Source organism: Aricia agestis, chromosome 12 (assembly GCF_905147365.1).
Source record: "Aricia agestis chromosome 12, ilAriAges1.1, whole genome shotgun sequence".
NCBI classification, from domain to species: domain Eukaryota; kingdom Metazoa; phylum Arthropoda; class Insecta; order Lepidoptera; family Lycaenidae; genus Aricia; species Aricia agestis.
This window is the reverse complement of record NC_056417.1, coordinates 3,796,909-3,820,643: the sequence shown is the minus strand read 5'-3', so window position 1 is coordinate 3,820,643 and position 23,735 is coordinate 3,796,909. Positions and strand designations below refer to the sequence as shown.

At 34.9% G+C, this 23,735-nt stretch overlaps 1 protein-coding gene across 5 annotated transcripts in view; it reads left to right on the top strand.

Moving 5' to 3' along the window:
• Positions 1 to 23,735, top strand: part of LOC121732253 (caskin-2) — a 262,402-nt gene that overhangs the window by 203,419 nt on the left and 35,248 nt on the right. The window lies entirely within an intron of this gene.

Here is a 23,735-nt window from a genome sequence, read left to right as displayed (position 1 = left end):
TATACCGCAGAACGCGATAACTGCAGAAAATCAACGATTCGTTGTCCCCTGATTCCTTCTCCAAAACTTAACCGATTTAAGTACTTTAAGTACTCAAGCCTTTCTTTAATCATTAAAGATTAAAGAAAGGCTTGAGCTGTGTTCCTATGTTTTTTTTTTGTATAATCTAGATTCTAGCCAAATCTGTTTTCTGGATGTTTGAACACAGCGGAAAATCTGGCCATTTTTTTGGGTTTTTGAACGTTCATATCTTATTTAATAACTAAATTATGAAAAAAAAGAAAACATAGGGACATTGTTTTAGTGGCCGTAGATATTCAGGAAAAAATTTATAACTCTACTAGCATTATCCAGGGAGGAAACAGGGGACAACGTTTGTATGGAAAAAAGGGCGGTGTGGACTCCTGTTAACGTTGTTACTTCATTCTTCCTGTGGTGTCCCAGAGTCTCTTGTAGAGAAACCATTTTGTTAATTATTTATTATATTCTAGAGTCTACATTTCTACAAAAAATTGCTGATGTCGCAGATAAATGTGATGGATGCGTAAATTCTTAACGGATTCAGAGGATCCATTCCACATTCAAAAGTGGGTACCAAAATGTACACTTCCCGGGCGTTGATAAATAGTGTTCTCGCGAATGTGCTTTCACTGATAACCGGTGATTTATCGTCCGTATTTGCGTGATACACCTGCATTTGGCGAAACTTTTTTCTCATAATCATTTATTTGCAAAGAATGCTTACTTTACGACTTTGCTCAGTGTTTGAGTAGTGATAACTGAAAAATGAATGGTTATTGAAGAGTAAGGTAAGTAGATCGTAGGTATTCCTTAAATCCTTACCCTTGGAGGCTTGAATTTTACCTTAGAAGCTTATGTTATTGTATGAAGATTTTGAAATCTCCGATTCAATACAAAATATTATTATATCGCTGTTATCAGATAACAAAATGCTCTGCTACATTTTTTGCGTTATATTGGCATTTATGCTAAAAGCTTGTTTACTTTCACACGTCGAAATATTTATTTAACAGTGAACGATTAATATTTATTTATTTTATCTCGTATTTGCTTAAAATGAGAATTTCATTGTGTGGTCAGTTTTACTGTTCCAGAGTTTTGAATTTCGAACGCCAACTGCCAAGCTTGCAAACGCCTTCTTTCAAACCAAGGCCTGCAACTTACAAAAATATACCAAGAAATCTTTTTAAACATCGAATCAGCAAAGAAATTTGTATACAGCCAGTACAAACGCAAATCTAATCTTCACCGTCAACGCCGCGTTCCATTTTCGAGTGGCACATTTAAAATCTTATTAGAGGAGAATTCGGCCTATTCCCGCGCAACGACTGAATCGCACGAAATGAAGTCGCCCCAAGACTTATCTTCGGAGTAAATTGTTTTAGACTGTTTCACCCATTGCTTCGCGATGTTTTACGTTTATTGTGCTGATATCTGTGTTGTGACTTGTGACCCACGCCACGTGACAATTTTCTAATTCTTATTATTATTCGTTGCCTTGTTGCGGTTGCAAGACAGACAAGTTTCAGACAAAATTAGGATAATAATGTCTAATAGACTCCCCTCTTTTTTTAATAAAAAATATGCACTCTTCTTCTCCTTTGTCCTCCTATATTAGTTGGTAAAGGACAAATTTGCCATTCACACCGAAGTAATAAACAATCCTGATTTGTTTAGGAACGATTTCTTATCTTAACAATTATCTTAATCGCTTACCATAACTTCTGCATTACAGTTTGGCGCCAATCTTATTACTAAACTATTTGACATTACCATAATAACAAGTTTTGTTTTAAATTAATAGATGAGGCAAAAAGCGTACGGTAGCCAAAACTTGTGGATTTGGGGCCATTTTGACATTTCGTGTATGACATTGACGTAACTTTTTGAAGTTTTCTTTTCTGTCAAATGAACTCAAATGTAACGTAGGGATAAGACATTATTTTCTATTCAATTTTACATATAAAAAATGGCTGTGACATACGTACAGACAGACATGATGAATCTATAAGGGTTTCGTTTTTTGCCAAAACCCTAATAACGTTGCTACAAATACAACAGTTGAGTTTTTAACAGCAATCTTCTCGGAGAGCTCATGATGCATTCGCTAGAAACTTCCAAAAGTTAATTTTCTCAAATTACCGTTTGGAATGAGGCAATGAAGAGTTTCTTCGTCAGACGTCAAAAAATGTCCAAAGAACTCCCTCTGGTACATTCATCTCGAAATGAATTCTTTTCATTTCTCTAATCTGACGTTTCGGCGCGTCAACTGGCACAGATAAAAAATACACGGTAAACGAAACAAAATGGCGGCGCTATTCTTTTTTTAAATACCGTTATGCATCTGTTAGTTTATGAGGCGATTATTAATGTAAATAATTCGTTGGTATTTGTTAATTTGTAGGTCAACAATACAGACGGTAACCGTGACACAGAATATTCTAATGATCAGAACTCGGCAGACTAATTATTATTACATCCATAGTTTATAATATTTTAATGATTTCTACTGTCAGTTTATAAAATGACTAACTTGAAACCTCGCGCAAAAGAATATTGAAACGAAAAGCGGACTATTTTTCCCAAAAAAAACATGCGTATTTTCTTCCATTTAGTAATTCGTAGATCTTTGCCTATCTAGTCGGTGAAGCTTGCTTGCGTTGCGGTTGGTACCTAAATTAAAAATTTTGACCGACTTTCAATGAAGGAGGCGGTTATAAAACAAGCGTAAAATAGGTACATTAAATGGGTCAAAATCGTAAAACATCTTTAATGTCATTCTGTGGTTCTCTAAACATAATCCTCTCTGACCTGATTATGACAAAAAGTTACAAGTTTTACGGGCAGCCTTCGAATTGGAGCTCTTTGCTCCAATTCGAAGGCTGCCCGTAAAACTTTGGATATAAAAACACTTTTTAATATTATAATGAATACTTAATATAACATAATTAACTTCAATTTAAAAGAAGAAGTTATTTATTTATAAGAAATAGCTAAAAAAGTACCAAGTGGTGCTGGCATAAAAAAATGCTTTATATTTTGTGCCCAGACGATTATTGGGCAGCAAGGTAGCAAGTCAAATAAGTAATACTTTTTACTAAAAAAACCTGATTTTACTCGAAGATAGATAATTTTATTTTTATAACAATATTATCAAACGTACTCAAAACTAATATACCGTACTTTATTGTATTACTATGCTGTAAAATATCGCTATATTGTAGAACTGGGAGTAAGATACTCTAGTAGTGGTATACTTCGTAGTCTTTAGTCGTTAGTTCCTTACCATGTTATTTACTCTGTGGTAGAGCGATTATGAAACTCGACCTCTTCGCAGAATCAATTTTCTGTCAATGTTATATTAATTATTGGTGATGATTGTGCGCACAGCTTCATTGATACAGTCAGCGTAATACGAGAAAAAATCTTCTAAATTCTAAATTAGAATTTAGAAGAATTTTTTCTCGTAATAGCCCCAAGTTTATGTCAAAATTAGACGACGCCTTTTTTTATGAAATAAGGGGGCAAACGAGCAAACGGGTCACCTGATGGAAAGCAACTACCGTCGCCCATGGACACTCGCAGCATCAGAAGAGCTGCAGGTGCATTGCCGGCCTTTTAAGAGGGAATAGGGGAGGGTAGGGAAGGGAAAGCGCCTGTAACACCTTTGCGCCAAAATTCGTATATAGCGCGGGAACCGTAATTTTTTTAGGATTAAAAGTATTATTAGATGTCCTTACCCGGGATTAAAATATCTCCATGCCAAATTTCAGCAAAATTGGTTCAGTGGTTTGGGTGTGAAGACACACTTTCGTATTTATAATATTAGTATGGATACCATATATTATGATATTCATTATGAAGACTGTACGCGAATTGCTATGACATTTCCAATTGATTAGTTATCAATCGAAATATATCAATAGTTTAGACGTATTCTGTTTTATTGGTAATTTACGATCGTAAACTTTGCATCACAACTACCCGGTGTCTATAGTATTTGACAGGAGTTTATCTATTTAACAGCGTTGTTTAATCTTCTGTCAAAAAGTCAGGGGCCAGTTTTTACTTCACTCATTTCTCGAAAATCTACTTTTTAATATTAAAACAAAATAACACAATGAGCAAAAATACAGAAACTTTAACATACCTGCCAAAAAGCCCATAAAAACCTTTCATAACCTCAGTCTGGGTCTGATCAAGTTATAACGTAGGCACTAGGCACACAGCCGTGCCTATAGCCCTATAGGGACTGTTGCGAACAAACTCGAGGGCCCTCGGGAAATCAAAGTCGGTCTTGAAATTCATACCTAATTAATGTAGAGGTTAATATGCAGACTGTTCGTTGCCATCAGGAAGTTTCTACATACTTCTAGTTAACTGTACCTATGTTTTAAATTCATGTACCTTGTACCTAGTAGCTTACAAGGTTTTGGATTCATCAAAATTCAACTTACTTTTAAAGATATTCAAGTAGCGTATAAATATTCAAGGTCCGGTGACTTTGTCTAATTTGGAGTTTCTAATACGCCAGAAAAAGACAAGAAAACCTTGTTTAGTTATTCGCTGTGTTAATAATTTTGTTAGGGAGGGGGTCAAAATATTTTTGATTCAGGCACAGGCTAAAAAAATCAATAAAATATGAATCTCTGAATAAAGTATCCGAATCTAAATGCGCTCGTAGACAAAAAATAATTTGCTGGGATTTTTTCTAATTTGAAAAGTTCGAGCGACATCTGCGAGTAATTAGACGAATGTCAATATGGCCTGATAATTTACGATGCGATAAAAAAGTTAATTAAGGCAGCAGATTTTCCTTTTTTTTTTAAACAAAAGATTTGCAAGAACTTAATTATGCATAGTCCTGATTTATTTTTCCAAAATAATAATAACGATTATAGTGAGGAATAATCTTATTTTTTTTTTTATTTATTGGTGTAAATTTTATTAATATTCAGTAGGTACGTAATTAAAATATGAAAAATTATATTAAGTATGTACCTACCTATGCTTTATTGCTGTATTGACTTTGAGAACTATAATTATTATTATTTTTGTTAAGACAATGCAACATAAAATATAAATTATCATTTATGTACCTTAAATGTTATTAAATTAAATACCAAAAACATCACGATTTAATATTTTAATGTAATTTTAATAATAAATTACCACGTCATAAAATTAAGATTATTATTTTATGATACACATAATATATTTTAATACTAATCCATAACCCAGGAGCTTTAAAAACTTTATGATCCGTCGGCGGGATTCGGACCCGCGACCCCGAGCTACCAACTCGCTCATCCACTGAGCCACGGAGGTCGTAAAATTATTATAATATTGTATTAAGTAATTTTAAGTTTTAACTTAATCTGCTATTCCCTACTAGTTACTTAACATGGTACAATTTCTCCCGAGTTCAACAACACAGAATAATAAATTTGAGTAAGTTATGTGTACAAACTTGGTCAGACAAATAATCTTCCAGCGGCGAAGCCAAAACAGAACAGCAATTTATGGTGTTGCTCTGATATGGATCTGGAAAAGATATTAATGGTGAAAAAGATAACACCTCATATTATAAAGTGTTTTTAGACGAAAATAAACACCCCGTACAAAAAGATTTTTAATAAGTAACGAGTTTCTTTTTGTGTTTTTTCCGAACACTTTTAAAGACGAATGTCGATTGTCGTATTTTAAACGTAAAATTTTTTGAAATACTTATTAATACTAATATGTATTTTTAAAATATGTGACATATTTTTGGTTTAAAGAACATTCACAAAATTTTCTAACACCACAAACTTATGTCATGGTGTATGTATAAAACTTTTATTGCCGATTAACAAGATCAAGAAAACCACTTAAAATGAAGGTGTCATAGAGATAGAACGATTATAAAAATCTCATAAAACGTGACACTCTCGAAATCTACAAAGCTATTATTAGTTTTCATAAACCACTATAAACACAACGTTCAAGGCGTTAACCGCTACTAATTTACTCAAACCATTATCCAGAAATAGTCTCGTGATTCTAATCGTATTTTAAAGCTAATTTGCGAAAAGCATGGCGTATCTTTTCATCTTGTTGACCTACTGCGTATAAGGGATCTTTCGGCTTTTAAATTTTTACTTCGGCTACGGCTTGCGGCTTCGATAAATTACAATTTTTGACTTACAGCACTTTGGTAAACTGCGCTCTTTTTTTGGCGCCTTTACTTTCATCTCCTGTCAAATGCATAAATCCTTTATTTCGTCTAATTTCCTTCTCGTCCGACCATTTAGTCCATGTCTTAAATTATAAACATGCTTCTAACTTACATCACTTTCTAACTACCGATTTTAGCTCCGTTTCTACACAAAACCTGAAGTACGGTATATTATTCATTTAAGGCAAAATGGAGGATATTAAAATATTAAACAGTCCTTTCTAACGTATCCCTCCTCCTGTACGTGAGCGATATGGGTGAATGACATCGCGGGGCTTCAGGTCAACAGTTCAATGCTTCCACGACATAAAAGGGCCTATTTAAATATTAATACCTATCTCGGTTGTTTTGGAGTTAATAGCTTTTGTTATACGTCCCTAAAGGGATTGGTAGAGATATTATGTAGAGTTTCGATAGGTGTATAATGTATAATGTACATAGACGTTGAAAGGAAGCATTTTACATAATAATATGTTACTAACTTACAACAAATCAAATAGAATAAAATAACTTTAAAGAATTTTTAAGTTATTTTATTCTACTTGATTTGTTGTTTGCTGAGATTTTTTGACATAGTATTTTCATTCCATTATTTAATTATATAATAAAATAATGGAATGGAAAAACTTGTGTCTATGTTTGTTTGTAAGAATAGCTCATTTCATTGGCTTGCCTCAAACGTTAACAAATCTATTGAATGGATAAACTTCTATTAGAATATCTCAGAAACCAAGCAACTTACAATGTTTATAAATTATTGTTAGGTATTACTTACTATACATTTTAATAAAAATGAATATTTTTATTAACTGATTATTCTTTCTTTACAGGTAAGTACCAGAAGAATATTTATACTCACAAGTCACAACAATAAGAAGATAATAAAATATGTAAGTAAATTCATTTCTTGGTGGAAGATAAGGATAGAAAAGTCAGGTCGCCAAAGGATATGAAATAGTGTTTTATTTCCTTTCTTTTTTGACCCTAACTTCAAAGCGAGACTTAGTTACTAATATCTTAGAAATAATCTTTCTGAGATTTATAATAATACGATTAATGCTTTAGATTCGCTACCTTCGAAACTGAACATTCAACATACGACACTGTTAGTAAACTCCTGGTTAAAAACCTGTAAGCTCTTTAATTCTAGTTTCTACCTTTTTATATATTGTACCATAAGAATAAAGAATTATTACTGTTTACTCTTATATAAAGGTAAAATAAGTGTGAATAGAGTATAATATTAGTTCCAAACTTCAGAGAACAGTTCAGAAGCGGCGTACTATTGTTCCACCTCGTCATTATGCAACACAGCACGCGTCGGTACCTACTACCTACACACGACTGCTTAAAATGCAGTGGCAAGTTTGTTTAATTTTACTAGGTGTACTCTGTGCCGTGTGTGGTATTTTTTTTTAATTACCTTAGCAATGAAATTTTGGAATTCCCGTTCGAAATTCAAAAGTTTTGAAGCAATATTACTTCTTTAGCGGCGTCACGCGGCGTTGAGCGTTTTTTGGAAGAGAAAAAAAAGTGTTAAGCTGAGGTAGAGTACACTTGACCTTTATCGGGATTTTAATTGGGAGTTGCTATCAAATCTTGTCCAGAAACCTATTTACATAATTTAATTAAATGTAACTTTCATTTGCTCGACACAATGGTATAGTTCGATCTTAGTTCGAATTGTGTATTATTATGAAAGGTGCTGTTTAAAGAATTTCTTGGAATTTCAAAGGTGTGATGATGAAGTAAATATTTCAGGTAAGTTTTAAATATCCAAAACCGAAGCTACCAATAGAATGACAATATGATAATTGCCTCTTAATATTCCAAAGATGGCTGCGACTCGTGCTCACTATAAAAATAAAATTCACGACCAAACGGCTGGGGGTCTTTGTTTGTAAATCTTGTTTGTGGTTGAATTTTGGCCATCGACTAGCCATAGTCTATGGTGTAGGAATATTTAAATTTCGAACTTGTAATGGCTGGCGGCCGCCCGGATGACATTTAGTTTTTTTTTCACTATAAGTAAATGTGTAGATGCAAAAGCTTCATAATAATTTTATCGTTTAAGTTTTTTATCTAAATCTTACCAACTTCGTCGAAAAGGTCGATGTTGTCTTAATCCCTTCTTGTGGGGTCCAGCAAGTTAATTTGCATAGGCATATGTGTGCAGTGTGACTCAATATAAAAACATTTTACATAGTTTTGTAATTTATAATGATTTTATATACAGCGTGGGTATGGACTACAAAATATTTTAACCCACTGCCATCTTATGTAGTGAGTCATTGCAAGATGTACTGCACATTTAAAAACATCGTTTCTCCTAAATGTTTCAGATACTTACTAACAATTTGACCACAGTACTATCAGAGAAGTTGATTCCTAGGCAGATACCTACCTACCTACTAGTTTGGTCGCGTTAGGTCAAACCCAGCCGACAGATCACAATTAACATTGAATTGACATGATCCGATCAAATGAAGTTGGTCTGTCAACCTAGGAATAATTTCCTCTGGCAACTTGCTATTAAAAATATTTACTTAAATAAAAAATGACTTGTCGAACATACAATTCAGCTACATGGACTAAAAACAATTCACTATAGGTATTACTTACACAGCAAAATATACTCAAAAGTGATATTCAAATTCTAATTAGGCAAAGAGCTTTTGATATAATAAAATTCAAACCTACTTATGAAAAATTATCATTGAAATTCGAGCGTAGCATGGCTGATAATAATAAAAATGCCGAAATTATTAATAGAAGTTCCCGTAGGGCGCACCCTAAATTTGCATGCACTAATTTGGGTCATTCGACACCTAACTATTTGGGTTTCTGCACCCAAAGGCATTCATTAACTTTTGTTTGCCTTTTATAATGATTTTTTATTTATTCCTTTTACAAAAGTAAAAAATACGTGTGCCGAGTGCCGCGGTAAAGCATCACACATAGCATTTTTTTTCTACTTATGCAATTGTAATTCGCATACACAAACACCGTGCCGAAGTCTGCCAAACTGAAACGCCTTTAAAACTATAAAGGTAAAAGAATCCTAGTTTTTTTTAAACTATCTAATGCTAGCGATTTACGAACTCTTAAAAACCTATTATTATCATTTGTTGAATAAGGTTGCTATTTTATAGCTTAAGAGCAATAAAAAGTCCATTATAAAGTACAACCCTTAGAGGATATGAACATTAAACTATAAAACATTGCTTATTTTTGTTTTCTTTTCCAACTGCAATCTCTGGAGGATGTCAGGAATATTTTAAACTATAAAATAATAAAACATTGTTTTTTTATTTAAGTCAGTTAATAACGGGGAACATAACTAATGCATTATGCGCGACGAATGCGCGCGCGACGACGAATTTTAGTAACATTAATCCACCCACAACGTTGGCAGAACTTTTTTTGGGGTGTGCATACATTGTTAGGTTCAAAAGTTCATTCCTCTCCTTTGCTGGAACTTTCTTAAAAAAAAACTAAAATTTAAAGAGTCAGGATATGGCGCGGTGTATGTCTTTTTTTATGTAATAAGGGGGCAAACGAGCAAGCGGGTCACCTCATGGAAAGCAACTTCCGTCGCCCATGGACACTTGCAGCATTAGAAGAGCTACAGGTGCGTTGCCGGCCTTTTAGGAGAGAATAGGGTAATAGGGAAGAGTAGGGAAGGGACTAGGGTAGGGTAAGGAAGGAAAAAGGGGAGGGTAGGGAAGGGAAAAGGGTAGGGATTGGGCCTTCGGTAAACTCACTCACTCGGCGAAACACAGCGCAATTTCTCCGGTCGAGCCAGCCCATTCGTGCCGAAGCATGGCTCTCCCACGTTTGTTGTTTCTGAAAAAATTGCCATTTTCGTCAATGCTGTACACAAACCTCTATCAGAGCCATGCTGCCCATGTTGCCAAATCAATTATTATATAATTAAAGTTTAAACCATCTTCACGTCTTTGATAGAAGAGGCAGGAGTAAAAATATAGAGACCTTTTAAAAAGAGCTTTTATTGAGTCTAAGTAGTATATTTTAGAAAACACTTCGGCGCAAATGAGTTACTAGAAAGTTGTCAAATTAAGACTATCCTACAATTATGTGTTATTACAACTTTCATCGCCAAAAAGGTATCGGCTACTGTATAATCTAGGCACTGGATCCTTTCACTAATTTATTTTAAATTCCGATATCAATATACGATTAGTTTAATCGTATAGAAAAGCTATGCAAAATTGTCTCTATTATTAAAATGCCAATGCATTTTAGCAAACTTCAAAGCAAAGAATTTTAGTCGTAGAAAAAAACCGTTCTCTAATAATATTTAAAATGGCGCCAAAAATCCCTGTTGACGAAGTCTTCATATCCTTTGAAGTTTGAACTATAGTAAGACTAGATGACTAGGCTAATCTTCTTTCTTTTTATAAATGACTCCTTGTTGATGCTTCAATATCAGAATGAGCAGCTTAAACTCTACTATTGAAGAGTCTAATTTAAACAAATGTTGGTAGAACTTTTGTGGCATGAACCATCCCTTGTTTTAAAATGGCAACACTGATAACGCACTGTATAAAGTGGTATAAATATTCCGTTATCTCATTTCTTGACAGTTGCAAGTCATTATGAATTCTCTACAGCGACCCTTCACGTGACTGTCGGCTGAACTGAAACCTGAGAACAGCAGGCTTAGCATGGCCACAGTAGCAATGCGAAAAAAAACTTACTGACAGATTTTAGAGACAAAGCGTACTGCTGACTAAATACCAACTAAGACGTATGCAAAAAACACGTGCTACTCTAGAACTAGCTTTAGTTAGTTAGGAGCATTAGCCATATAAATAAGTAAAGCAATCATTGCTAATAGCTCTATTGTCTAAGTATGGCCCACGTAATAAGCTTGCTTCTCAGTAAAATACTCAACATAAAGTTTATATTTTTCACAACCATTACACACTTTAAAAGTCTAACATTTCACTCTTTATAGGAGTCCATTTGAAAAATGAACGTTCACACCCCACGGCTGACAGGTTGATTCGGTCGCCTGTGATTTGTTACGCATTGTTGTCGAGTAAATAAAAAAAAGTAAAAACCCAGGTGTGGTTGAAACGGTCTCTCGTATTAATGATCATTTGTTAGGGATACCTGTAACTTTTTACTTCCTTTTTATTAACGCTGGCTGGTATAATTCTGGAGCGAAAATATTGTCTTTGGCATTGGCAAATTACAAAGGCGCTGAAATTTAAAAAGAAAATAAATAAATAAATCGAAGAAAACAAAATTATTTCAAAGATATATAAACGTGCTTAGCCAAATTGCATGTCGATAGCTTCGACAGCCTAGTAAGATAATAAAATGTAGGTATTGAATTTGACATAAAGCATCGTAAGCGCCATGTCACTTGGCGTTGCGATATGTCAAATCCCATACATTTTTTCGAATCAATAAATCGAATCGAATGCATTTCAACTGTGTTGCGTACTTGTTTCGCTATTTTTATCTATCGCATGTCGTTAAAAAGAAAGTTCTAGATTACAATATAGGTTAATAGATCTGTTTCTATTAGGAACGGATCGAATCATTCGTCAGAAACGGTTCGGGTCAGGAAAGCGTGTCATGTCATATGCAATATATGCGTTTACGATATGCTGGCTACTGACCGATGTTATTTAGGGCCAATATATCATAAAGCAATTAGTCCAAGTAATTATATGATCATGTTACATATTGCTTAGTAATTTTCTAATGTCTCAATTTTGCGATTGCTTGGACTTGCCTACATGACTGGATATTTATCTCAGGCAAGACTTTTATGACAGTAAATTTATATCATACTCGAAATTATAATAACTTTAAAAAGTTGATAGAAGGGCTGGAGTAAATTGTCTACTTTAGACTCTACCTTGGCATATCCACATTAGATACTAGCAAGTAACATTCAAAGATTCGAGGGACAAAACAGTTTTACTTTGTCTATTCTACCCAATGATATTCTATGTTACTAACGTAACTAGATTGGAAGTTTACGGTAGCAACGCGTTGCCACTTCGAAGATGCCTGCAGGCATATCTCACATACATAATGACATAACGAATATATGACTTGACATTGTCTTTTGAACAAAAAAGTGGTTACGCATTTCTGAGAATCTTTTGTAAGACATTGCTACTCTAGTATTTTAGAAACTCATTGATTCTACCACTAAAATAATGTATCTGTGACCACAACACCTCATTTAGTACGCGCGAAAGCGACAAAATACCAACAAAAGTTATTATAGTCTGTCAAAAAAGTGAAGAAATTAAAAAGTGGCAACATCGTACTGTCATCCATTTCAAATCAATCTAAGAAAAAAGGGATGACACTGCGATGTTGCCACTTTTTAAATTCTTCACTTTCTTGACGGACTATACGTGAAATTACGTCAAACACAAACAAGTTCTTAATTAAAATGCATGCTCAATGCACAACCCTAGCTTATAGCTTCCATAATGCATCATTAGTCATTACTCATTAATTAAGACGTAGCGCCACCCGCGTGCTCACTGCTCAGCTTCTTAAGGGCCGGTTCATTCCTTTTTTGACAGTTCAAGTGACGGACATGCGTCAATCTTAGCGATTATTTATCACGTTTTCACACCGACTGTGAATTGATGTTGCACCCTAAAAACATAATTATGGCAGGCAATTATAAGATTCCCGGGTAGGCCACGATGCACTAGGTGTTCCAGTGCATCGTCGCGGAGTAATGTGGAATGTGTATCCACGAGTTGAGCCTCAGGTGAGGCAGAGGTGGTGGGGCTGCGGTCGTGTATCACGCGTTTCCCGTAGTCCCACCTTCAGGAGCAGGAACACCGTTGGGGTTTTAGTGGATAGTCTCGGGTGCGTCTTCCGTCCGCCCCGGGAAGTCCCACATACCTCGGTGGTCCTCCCCAGGCCCCAAGGATGCGTAAAAGCATTCCCCCAACGAAAAAAAGGCAATTATAAGAATACTTTTTATTGATATTTAATATTAAATTTACTATAGTGACTTTCAATTGCTTATTTGACAAGTATAACTTGATATGTCATTTTAGCTGCTTGTTACTTCTTAATCTCTACACTGACCCTGTTTCTCAACGGCATTCTAAAAGAAGAAGGGTAAGAGGATATTATAAAAACTTTTCAGCCTTTTTCACTGTGATGAATAATCAACAATTAAATGGCGGCCCTGATGAAGTGCATTAAGGCTGGGCTAATTAAAACATGCCACCCGCGAACTAGGAGCGGTACCTTAATATTAAAAAATTGCTCTATACTCTATGGTCGACCTACATAACACCGAATCTGGTTTATATATCCGTGGGTTGTCTAATTAAATACTAATATATCTTGTTAGTTGTTAGCCTAGTTTTGACGTATTTATAATTAATCATTAAATTAGTATTAAATTTTTGACAGAAACTTGCCTGTTTCTGACTTATCAGACACGCACGCAGGCTTAGCATGGTTATGGCAGAAATGAAACAGTGACAGAATTTGTGGACATACTGAATACTGATTAGATTTCCTTTATATTTGTCATTTTGTCCATTCTACAGTAGAAAGAAGCATTTTTATGATGGGTATGCTAGCCTAGAGATTACAAAGAAAAACTTAAAATTAAACCTGCAGAAAAAAATTACTAAACTTTACATTAATCCTGAAGATGATGCTGATGGTGTGTAATGAGATGCAAATCGTATGCCTATAGCTGTAAACACAGAAAAAAGTAGCGTCGAACTAACACATGTCTGCTTAATGATGTCCATAAGGAGCGAACGATTCAATGTCGAACATTCTCAAATACCTGAGAACTTGCATTAATTAGCACAGTTTTTGTCGCCTCTACGTACCATAGACAAACGCAATGGCTTCATTGATGAAGAAACTGGCAAAAGTAAAGTCCAAAACTTAGAGGACGTAAAGAATATAGAGTAAAAGACGGTTGGGTTGTCAGTTTTGTGGAGTTGGAGTCAAATTTTATGATGTTATAATTGAAACTTTATTGCGTTACAGATAAGTTGCTTTTCAAATTGGCAACCGCAGTAATTTGGACCCCAAAACTGGTACAGTTTTAGAAGAATCGCAGAGACAAAGATCATTCTTTTCAAATTATGGCTTTTTCAAGATTTAGCTTAAAATACCTTATGTATAATATCCCAGTTCCTATTACTGAGCTTGTGCTATTAGGAAATGGAAACAGAAGTCACCTAGGTCTCATTCAACTGGTTTCAATTGTGGAAAATCTATTGTAGGAAGCTTTTCACAGCGCAAGTGTCATTAGCCATTTCCCTCCATATGTAACAATTAGACTAATCCCACTTAATCACGATACATGTATTCTTTTAAAAAGGAATGCGCTTTTGTCTGACAATGGACGGCTAATGGCCCTCTATGATTGCACTGTAACACGTCCTGATGCGTTTTACACACGATAATGCTGGCTGTTCGAGTGCTGTTCCTTTGCCGCTTTGTTCCATAAAAAAAAAAAACTTTACGTCATAGACAAAGCAATTCCCTCGCAATCTAGCTTTGAAATTAGAAAAGTATTACTGAGCTATCAGCGTCCTGTTTTTATTGCATTACCGTTTCGTGTCGATTTGTGTCCATAAAAATTATGGCGATGATTTTCCTGACTATTGTCAATTAGTCATTACATTGATATTGTCCATTGAATGAATATTATTTTTTATTATTAAATCATAAGTCATAACATAATATAATTCTTTCAGACATCATTCGTTTATTATACTTACTCATAAATCATAATATTATATGATGCAAAAACCGACAAACAGTCTATAATCTAGAGGTATTGCTACTACACAATACTAATTGTGAATGAGAGTTCAGTGTCCCACATGTCTCGCGTTACAGAGTCTCACAACAACGTAATTAACAACAATATGTTGGTACACATAACACAACATTTGACTCATCTTACAATGCATATTCGCTTTATGTTTGGCAAAACATAAGGATATGGATTATTATTCGTAGGATATGGATTATTATTCTGAAAATGACTTTGAAATCACCACGCCAAAATGTTGGATAGTTGCCAAAACAAAATAGAAAAAAAGTTCTGTCAAATTTGACGTTTTATCATAGACAAAAAAATGAAATTAGAATTAAAAATTACTTCAAATGCATGGCCATTCAACAGTCGAAGCTTACTGACTCAAAGACACCATCGAAGGAATTAAAAATGTATTGCAAAGTCAGTCATGGGGATTTCAAGCATGTAGTAATGAGCTATACATTTTAAACAGCATGTTAATCATTCTCCCATCTCATTAACTCAGTGTCACCTCACTAACGAGGTTTATCGATAAAAAATGTATGGTCAGCAAAAACGCGGGGTTAGAAAGAAAAAAATATATCTTGTGAAATATCTTCGATAAATAGAAAGATTCTTCGATAGATAGATGGAAAATGGAAATAAAATTGGTATAAACCCAAAACAAAACTATAATACAAACAATAAAATAAACTGTACAAATATAATTGTTCTTAATAGCGGCTTAAACAAAGGTTATTCTCGAGAAATTTTACTCCACCGAGGTTGGCCCCATGGCATATCTAGCTATCCGTCTGTCAAATTACTTTTAAATATTTAAAAAAAAACATACTGTCTATTTTTTTTGCGGATCATACATTAATCGACGTCGAAGCTTAACCTGTAGGTATATAGATTATCATGTTTCGTGTAATTAGAAGGAGAGATTGACAGCCTTAATTATTTTATTACCGCTTAAGACTTAGGAATCTAGGCCGAAATAGTTTTTAGATTAATTAAGTTTTCGTAGAAAACTGTAATTGAAGGCTAGTAGGCAATAGCATTGGAAAATATTCAAGACGAATATTAAATTATATTACTTTCTGAAATAATTCTATAAATCGAATTATCCAAATTAGTTGTTCATCCGGCGCGTTCATTCTTGTCAATCAATAGATCCTACCCGAATTTTGAAACAACATAAGTACCTAATAATATGTAAAATGTGAATATTTGTACTTGTAACGAGGATCGAACCCACTATCTCAGTCAAGTCGAGATTAGAACCTATATTGTATAGCAAACATAACTGGAGATCCCGTGAGACAGAAATTAAAGCTATACTGTACTCGGCGAAACATGGCGGTAGCGATTGACAATGAAATGTAAGATGTTGTCAATCGCGGCTTTGTATAGAAAATGACAAGTTTTTGAGAGAGTCATGACCGCAACCGCCATGTTTCGCCGAGTACAGTATAGCTTTAATTTCTGTCTCACGGGATCTCCAGTTATGTTTGCTAAATTAGAATATAGACTGTAAGTTTTACAACACGTCTTAAGAGGAATCCACACCGCCGTTTTTCCATACAAACGCTGTCCCCTGTTTCCTCCCTGGATAATGCCGGTAGAGTTATGATTTTTTCCTGAATATCTATTGCCACTATTAGCATGTCCCTATGTTTTCTTTTTTTTCATATTTTTATTATTAAAAAAGATAAGAACGTCCAAAAACCCAAAAAAATGGCAAAATTTTCCTCTGTGTTCAAACACCCAGAAAACAAAACTGGCTAAAATATACAAAAAAATAAAACATAGGAACACAGCTCAAGCCTTGCTTTAATTCTTAATGAAAAAAGTACTTAAATCGGTTAAGTTTTGGAGGAGGAATCAGCGGACAACGAATCGAAGATTTTCTGTTCTTTTTTTAGAACTTTTGTCGTATTATCTCTATCGCGCTCTGCGGTGGGAGACTTGAGATTGGTGAGACAGCAATACATTTTTAAATACCTATTTTCAATTTCTCTCGCCCCTGGTGTATCCTCTTAATACATATGTATATTATTACAGTCATATCTGAGTTCATCATATAACGGATACAAACCAGCCAAAGCTCATATTAATTATGTGTTAATTAAACAGATACAGCTCTATTTTATGTTCCTGTGACAAACGCGTCACATGTAGACTTTGTATTACGTGTTTGTAATTTAGTGTTGTGAAATTATTGTTGTTTATTTGCATTTGACTAACAAAGCTTTGGTAAATCATAATATTATCAAATAGAATGTAAAAAAACTACGACAGTATATATTATGTCTATGAAAAAAAACTATCCACTGCAACATGTCGAAATTATCGATAACTATAGCACATCCCTTGTTTGAAATTAAGAAAAAAAAAATTTTTTTAAACATGGTATTTAACAATAGTAAATATTATTGACATAGGTACTTATGAGGTTTTCTGACTGGAGTTATATCTATTCAATAAAGCTTTTGATTGGCTAATGTCAAAACGTCAATAATGCTGTTATAGGTCTACCAGAATTTGATGGCAAAAAGTGAGCAAATAAATTGACTCTAGTAATACCGGCATAATAGCACAGAATAGATAATACAGTACAGTAATAGGAATAAGTATATCATTTTCATCGTTTTTTATTCCTTTAGCGGCTTATTTTGTGTGTGAAACATACAAATATAAAAATTTATCCAATGATCAAGGATATTTTTTGAAAATCTGCTGTCAAAAAATGCCATCAGATTCTGGACCTATAAAACTTACTACTTTTGCTAGTGTTGATTCTTGAACTTGTCTAGAATTTATCGATTTTTCTATCGACATCTTAAATACTGACAGACAGATTTCAATTCCGTGAGAAGTCTTGCAAATCTTTCAAATCCATACAAATTTAGAACTGTATCTACCCGTCACACGTTGAGGTCTGAATTATTGACCCTTACTATTTATCGAGATGGAAGGAAATGTTTAAGAGGCGGGAAAATAGAAGTGCCATAGCCCATACGGTATTTCAACACGTGAATAGGGTTGCCAAGTGATGCCATAACGCCGGACTTCATTTTTTTTTGTTAACTAGTATGTACGCATACGTGCAAAATTATTTTACGTATGTCGGTCGTCCGAACTCAGACTTTTATTATTGCTCACAGCAGTTGTTATTTAGATGTTGAAATAAGAGAAACCAAAAGATATAATAGTTAGCTATGTATAGCTTAGCTAAAAATTTGCAAAACGATGGGTATAATCATTCCCGTCGTTTTGCACAGAGTCCTCTTCTAGTTTTTTTGCCAATTTCTAAAAATAGACAGATTATATATATATATATATATATATATATATATATATATATATATATATGTATTATTATGTTTAGTGTTTTTCATTGTTATTTCCTAACATGTGTTCAAAAAAATTGTCTACTTTTTTAAGAAACATTGTGATTTACGTTTATTTTCTACTAGATGTAGCGCACAACTCCGTTGCGCTAAAATTCGTTTATCGCGCGGGAACCATTAATTTTTCCGGGATAAAAGTATTCAAGATGTCCTTTCCCGGTACTCGAAGTATCTTTCAACACTATTTCGCATTGATAATAATCAGGGCGAGCGAAGCGAGCCCTAGTATATCCCACAACCTGTACATTTTGTGGTACACTTTACGGGAAAACTGTCACGCCTATTGATTTGTGCTTTAACATAGTATTTTTTTATATGTACAGATGTGTTATCATCAGTCAGTCAAGGTTTTTTATATGTAGATGTGTTAATATTCGTCAGTCAAGGTGTGACGAAGCGAGCCCTCACAAAGCTCGGCTTTTAGCTAGTATTAGTATGGATTCCAATTCCAACTAGTTTATTTTTGTCCGGCATTTCACCGTCAATGTGGTAACCCTAATCGTGGGTGTGCAGTTAAGGACGTGATTTAACCTAATAGACAAGCAAAACAAATTGCACTAGTACACACTAAGTTGCCCTATCTATCCTTTAAATTTATTGACCAACGGCCGACTTATGATGTCTGTAATGTATTACATTGATTTAATTTGTGCTACCACATGTTTATTGTAATAGCTGTTTAATGTGTCGATAAATTATGTTTATACACTTCTAGTTATGATACTTCCGTTTATTCTGATACTAGACGCCCGCAACTCCGTTGCGCCAAAATTCGTTTATAGCGCGGGAAGCTGTCTTTCAGGGACAAAAAGTATCCTATGACCTTTTTATTTAACACTAGCTGTCCCGGCAAACGTTGTTTTGCCATAAAATGATTTTCCCTGTTTTCCTGTTCTTCTCTTTTTCTATAGACCTCACGGAGCCCGAGACCTTTCCAACGAATGCAAAACCGTGGAAATCGGTTCGTGCGTTCTGGAGTTATAGCGTTAGGTTAGGTTAGGTTAAACCCGACTTATTTTTATATGTATATTAGATTACGTATATACATATTATATTATATACAGGGTGTAACAAAAATAAGTGATAATACTTTAGGGTGTGTACGTGTTCCTTGTAGAGAGTTCACTGTGAAAGTAGCAGCGCTGAAAGACCAAAAAAATTTTTCACTTTTGTATGGGCAAGGGTCCGAGCGTCACGAGTTTCCCCATACAAAAGTGAAAAAAATTTTTTGGTCTTTCAGCGCTGCTACTTTCACAGTGAACTCTCTACAAGGAACACGTACACACCCTAAAGTATTATCACTTATTTTTGTTACACCCTATTATTGAACATTATGTTTTGATTGCTCCTACCGAATTACCAACAATTCGTAAAGTTGCATGTGTGGACAATGTACACTGTACACACACAAGCCTAAAGTTGGGTGCGCCATAATTTCTTTCGTCTTAAGAACGCCAAGTTATAAATTCGATGTAGGTACTTCGAATTCGAAAATCGCATGGGCATTGCACTGTAACACTGTAACTCGTGAAACTGAATTTATTTTGCGGCATGTTGCGATCAAAAACAATTGAGGCCAGGTTGTAAATCGGCGGTATTGGTTATTGAGTGGGCTGGCGCCGCGGGCCGCCATGTTGAAAAATGCGCACCGCTAACAAGCAATATGCATCTGACATATTGCGCTTTTACCGCCAAGTTGTGCATTCCTTTATAAAATGCAGGTGTTTTAATGCTTTAGGAATGTCGTTTTCGTCTGATTTAGATAGATGATTTGACCGTGACACTTTCTCTTAATTGGTCTATTTATTGTAGTGTGAGCGTGCACTCATAGGTAATTAAATTAGTGTGTACCGATAACACTCAAACATTGGCGAAAGCTTGCACACATATACAGGGTGCAATTAAACCTTCCTGCCAAATTTTGATATGTTAAAAATAAAAATACGCGTATTTTTTCTTTTCTAATTACTCAGTACTAAAATGTTGAGAAAAAGCTTCCGAAAGTTATCCTAAAAAGCACTAGAATTAATGGACACGACGCGTCACCCGCGCGTGACATGTCCCCGCGCGCGCGCCTTCCCCCGCGTAACCCCCGCTTATTCCCCCGCGCCGCGAGTGACCGTTCTGCAACGATTTTAAATTGGATAAAATATGTCATTTGAAAATTAAATGGACTCTCCTAATGATACATACATAAGTCCTGGAAAAAATTTGGCAGGAAGGTTTAATTGCACCCTGTATAATAAACGATTAGGAGGAGTAGTGGGGCGCGTCTTCGTGGATTGTCAAGTGGAGTGTAATATACGACTTTATTTTTTTAATTTTCACTAGTACAGCAAGCAAGACTGACTACTTGTTTTAGAATAAAGACATATTTGATATAGATAATATAAAACTAAACTTGTACTATTAATATAGAATGCAATAAATTAAACCCTAATTTTAAAACACCTTGTTTTTTTGTTTGTCCCGATCTGCAACCCTAAATCCCGATTTTCTTGACCTCATGTACCGTCTGAAAACAAATCGGACCTGGCAACACTAGCTGTAACACTATGTGTCGAGATGCACAGAGGCGCTACATCCATTCGTCGGTAGAAAGTGGTGGGACAGCTAAAACTTGGAAATTTTTAAAGTCGCTTGGTATAGCTTATCGAAGTGGGCAGGTTCCAATCAACACAGGACTTGAGGAACTTAATAAATTTTTCTCATCGCCATCAACAGCATTGAGTGCGACTGACAAGACTAAGACCTTACATCTATCTTTGCAGCCTCCTGAAAGTTATTCTCCTTTTTATTTCAGTCCAGTTACTTTCAGTGAGGTTAAGAAAAATATAATGTCGATTTCATCCAGTGCTGTTGGTAGCGATGAACTTGGTCGAAACATGATTGTGCCAATAGTAGACATAATTTGTCCCATTATAACAGATATACTTAATCACTCATTAATAACAGGTACTTTTCCAGAATCATGGAAAAGAGCTAAAATTATCCCTTTGCCCAAAAAATCTAACCCATAATCTTGTAAAGACTATCGACCAATCTCCATTTTGCCATTTTTATCAAAAGTACTGGAGCGTCTATTCCATCAGCAGGTTGAAAACTTTTTAAACAGGTTGGAATTTTTTAACCCCCTGCAGTCTGGATTCCGTCCTGGCCATAGCACCTCAACAGCATTAATAAAGGTAACCGACGATATTCGTCGTGCCATGGATAACGGCGAATTAACAATTTTAACACTGTTGGACTTTACTAATGCTTTTAACACCGTTGATCATGATATTCTCCTGCAACTCCTGGTCTCTATGAATTTTTCCCCTACCGTAGTGGGATGGTTCCGGAGCTATTCGAATAACCGTAAACAGCGTGTTGTGGTCGAGGATGACGCCTCTGAGTGGTCAACAGTCAAGGATGGAGTCCCTCAGGGCGGTGTCTTATCACCTTTATTGTTTAGTATCTTTATTAATAATGCTCTCACATGTATGCCGATGACCTGCAAATTTATCTTCACGCACCTGTTAATGACTTGCCATCAGCTATTGCAAGAACTAATGAAGACCTTAAAAGTATCTGCGCTTGGTGTAAGTCTCGTGGACTGGTTATTAATCCTGTCAAATCTCAAACAATTATCATTGGCAGTCCAGGGCTTCTGACAAGGGCTCAAGTTCATAACCTTTGTCCTGTAATGGTTGATGGTAAAATTATTCCATTCTCGCAAACCATTAAAAACCTTGGGATTCATCTTGACTCAACGTTGTCTTGGAACAAGCACATTAGTGAGACCAGCAAAAGAGTTTTTGGTGCGTGGAGTGCGTTGAGGCGCTTCCAGAATTTTTTGCCGATCCCGACTAAAATCCTGCTTGCAGAATCACTCATATTGCCCATACTCGATTACGCTGACATATGTTTCACAAATATTACAGAAGAGCAGCTAGATAAACTTGAGCGCCTCCAAAACCTCTGCATTAGATTTATTTTCGGTTTGCGAAAGTATGATCACGTTTCCCAATTTCGTGTCAAACTCAAGTGGCTGCCAATCCGACTTCGGCGGAATGCTCATATACTGTCGTGTTTATACAGTATTTTATATGACCCTAAGACACCACCCTACTTAAAAGAAAGGTTTACATTTTTAGATGACAATGTTAAAACATTTCGAAACACTAATTTGTCACTAATACCACCCACTCGTAATACAAAATTTTATGATTCTTCATTCACAGCTCGTGCTGTCAGTCTGTGGAACAAATTACCCACGTCTTTGAGACGTGCTCAGTCCTCATACGTTTTTAAAAATGACGTGAAGGAACATTTTTTGTCACAATTAGTCCATATTAACTGATAATTACCTATATTGTATTATTTCTATTTATTTATTATAGCGGCCCGGCCCGGCTTCGCACGGGTGGACATTGGTTTTTAAATTTATTTTTTTAAATAAAGGTAGTCAATCTTTAAGTTAAGCAGAACATAAAAATAGTTTACATTATTTAGCCTGCAACTACTATATTATAATTATTATGTACATATAACACATTTTTATTGTATTTTTTTTTATTTTTATATTTTAAGTGTTATGTTTGATTATTTTATCCTTACCTGCAGAAGATACTATTATTTATAATATTTTGCAATTTCTTCATGTTTTTTTTTTGTTTAAAATATTTTATGTTTTTTTTGTAGTTTTATGCTTTATTATTTTATGCTTACCTACATCTACTATTATATACATTTTGAAATTTTCTATTTGTTTTTGTATAAAGTATTTTTGTTGTACTTTTGCGCTTTATGTTTTTTTACACCATACTTCTTTTTGCGTAAAAGATTCCATTAAAATTGGGTTAAAGCTTCCCTGTAAACGATATTTGATGTTGTTTTATTTTGTGGCAGCAAAATAAATTGATTATCAGCAGCTCCAACTCGGGATAGGCCAACGTATAGTTGACCATGAGTAAAACATTCTTTTCGTAGGTCGATGCCTACTAATTTGAAAGTTTGACCTTGGGACTTGTTAATAGTCAATGCGAAAGATATTTTTACCGGAAATTGAAGCCGTTTAAATGGGATTGGCAGATCAGTTGGAATCATCGGTATCCTCGGTATATGAGCTAGTTGACCAGCTGCTGGGCCGGTGATAATGGTAGCTACAATTAAATTGTCCTTTAATTCTTTAATAAGCAGCCTTGTCCCATTGCACATATTTGGTGGGCATAAATTTCTCAAAAGCATGATTGGAATTCCGATTTTTAACGTCAGTTCGTGTGGTGGAAGTCCAGAAGGATTCAGC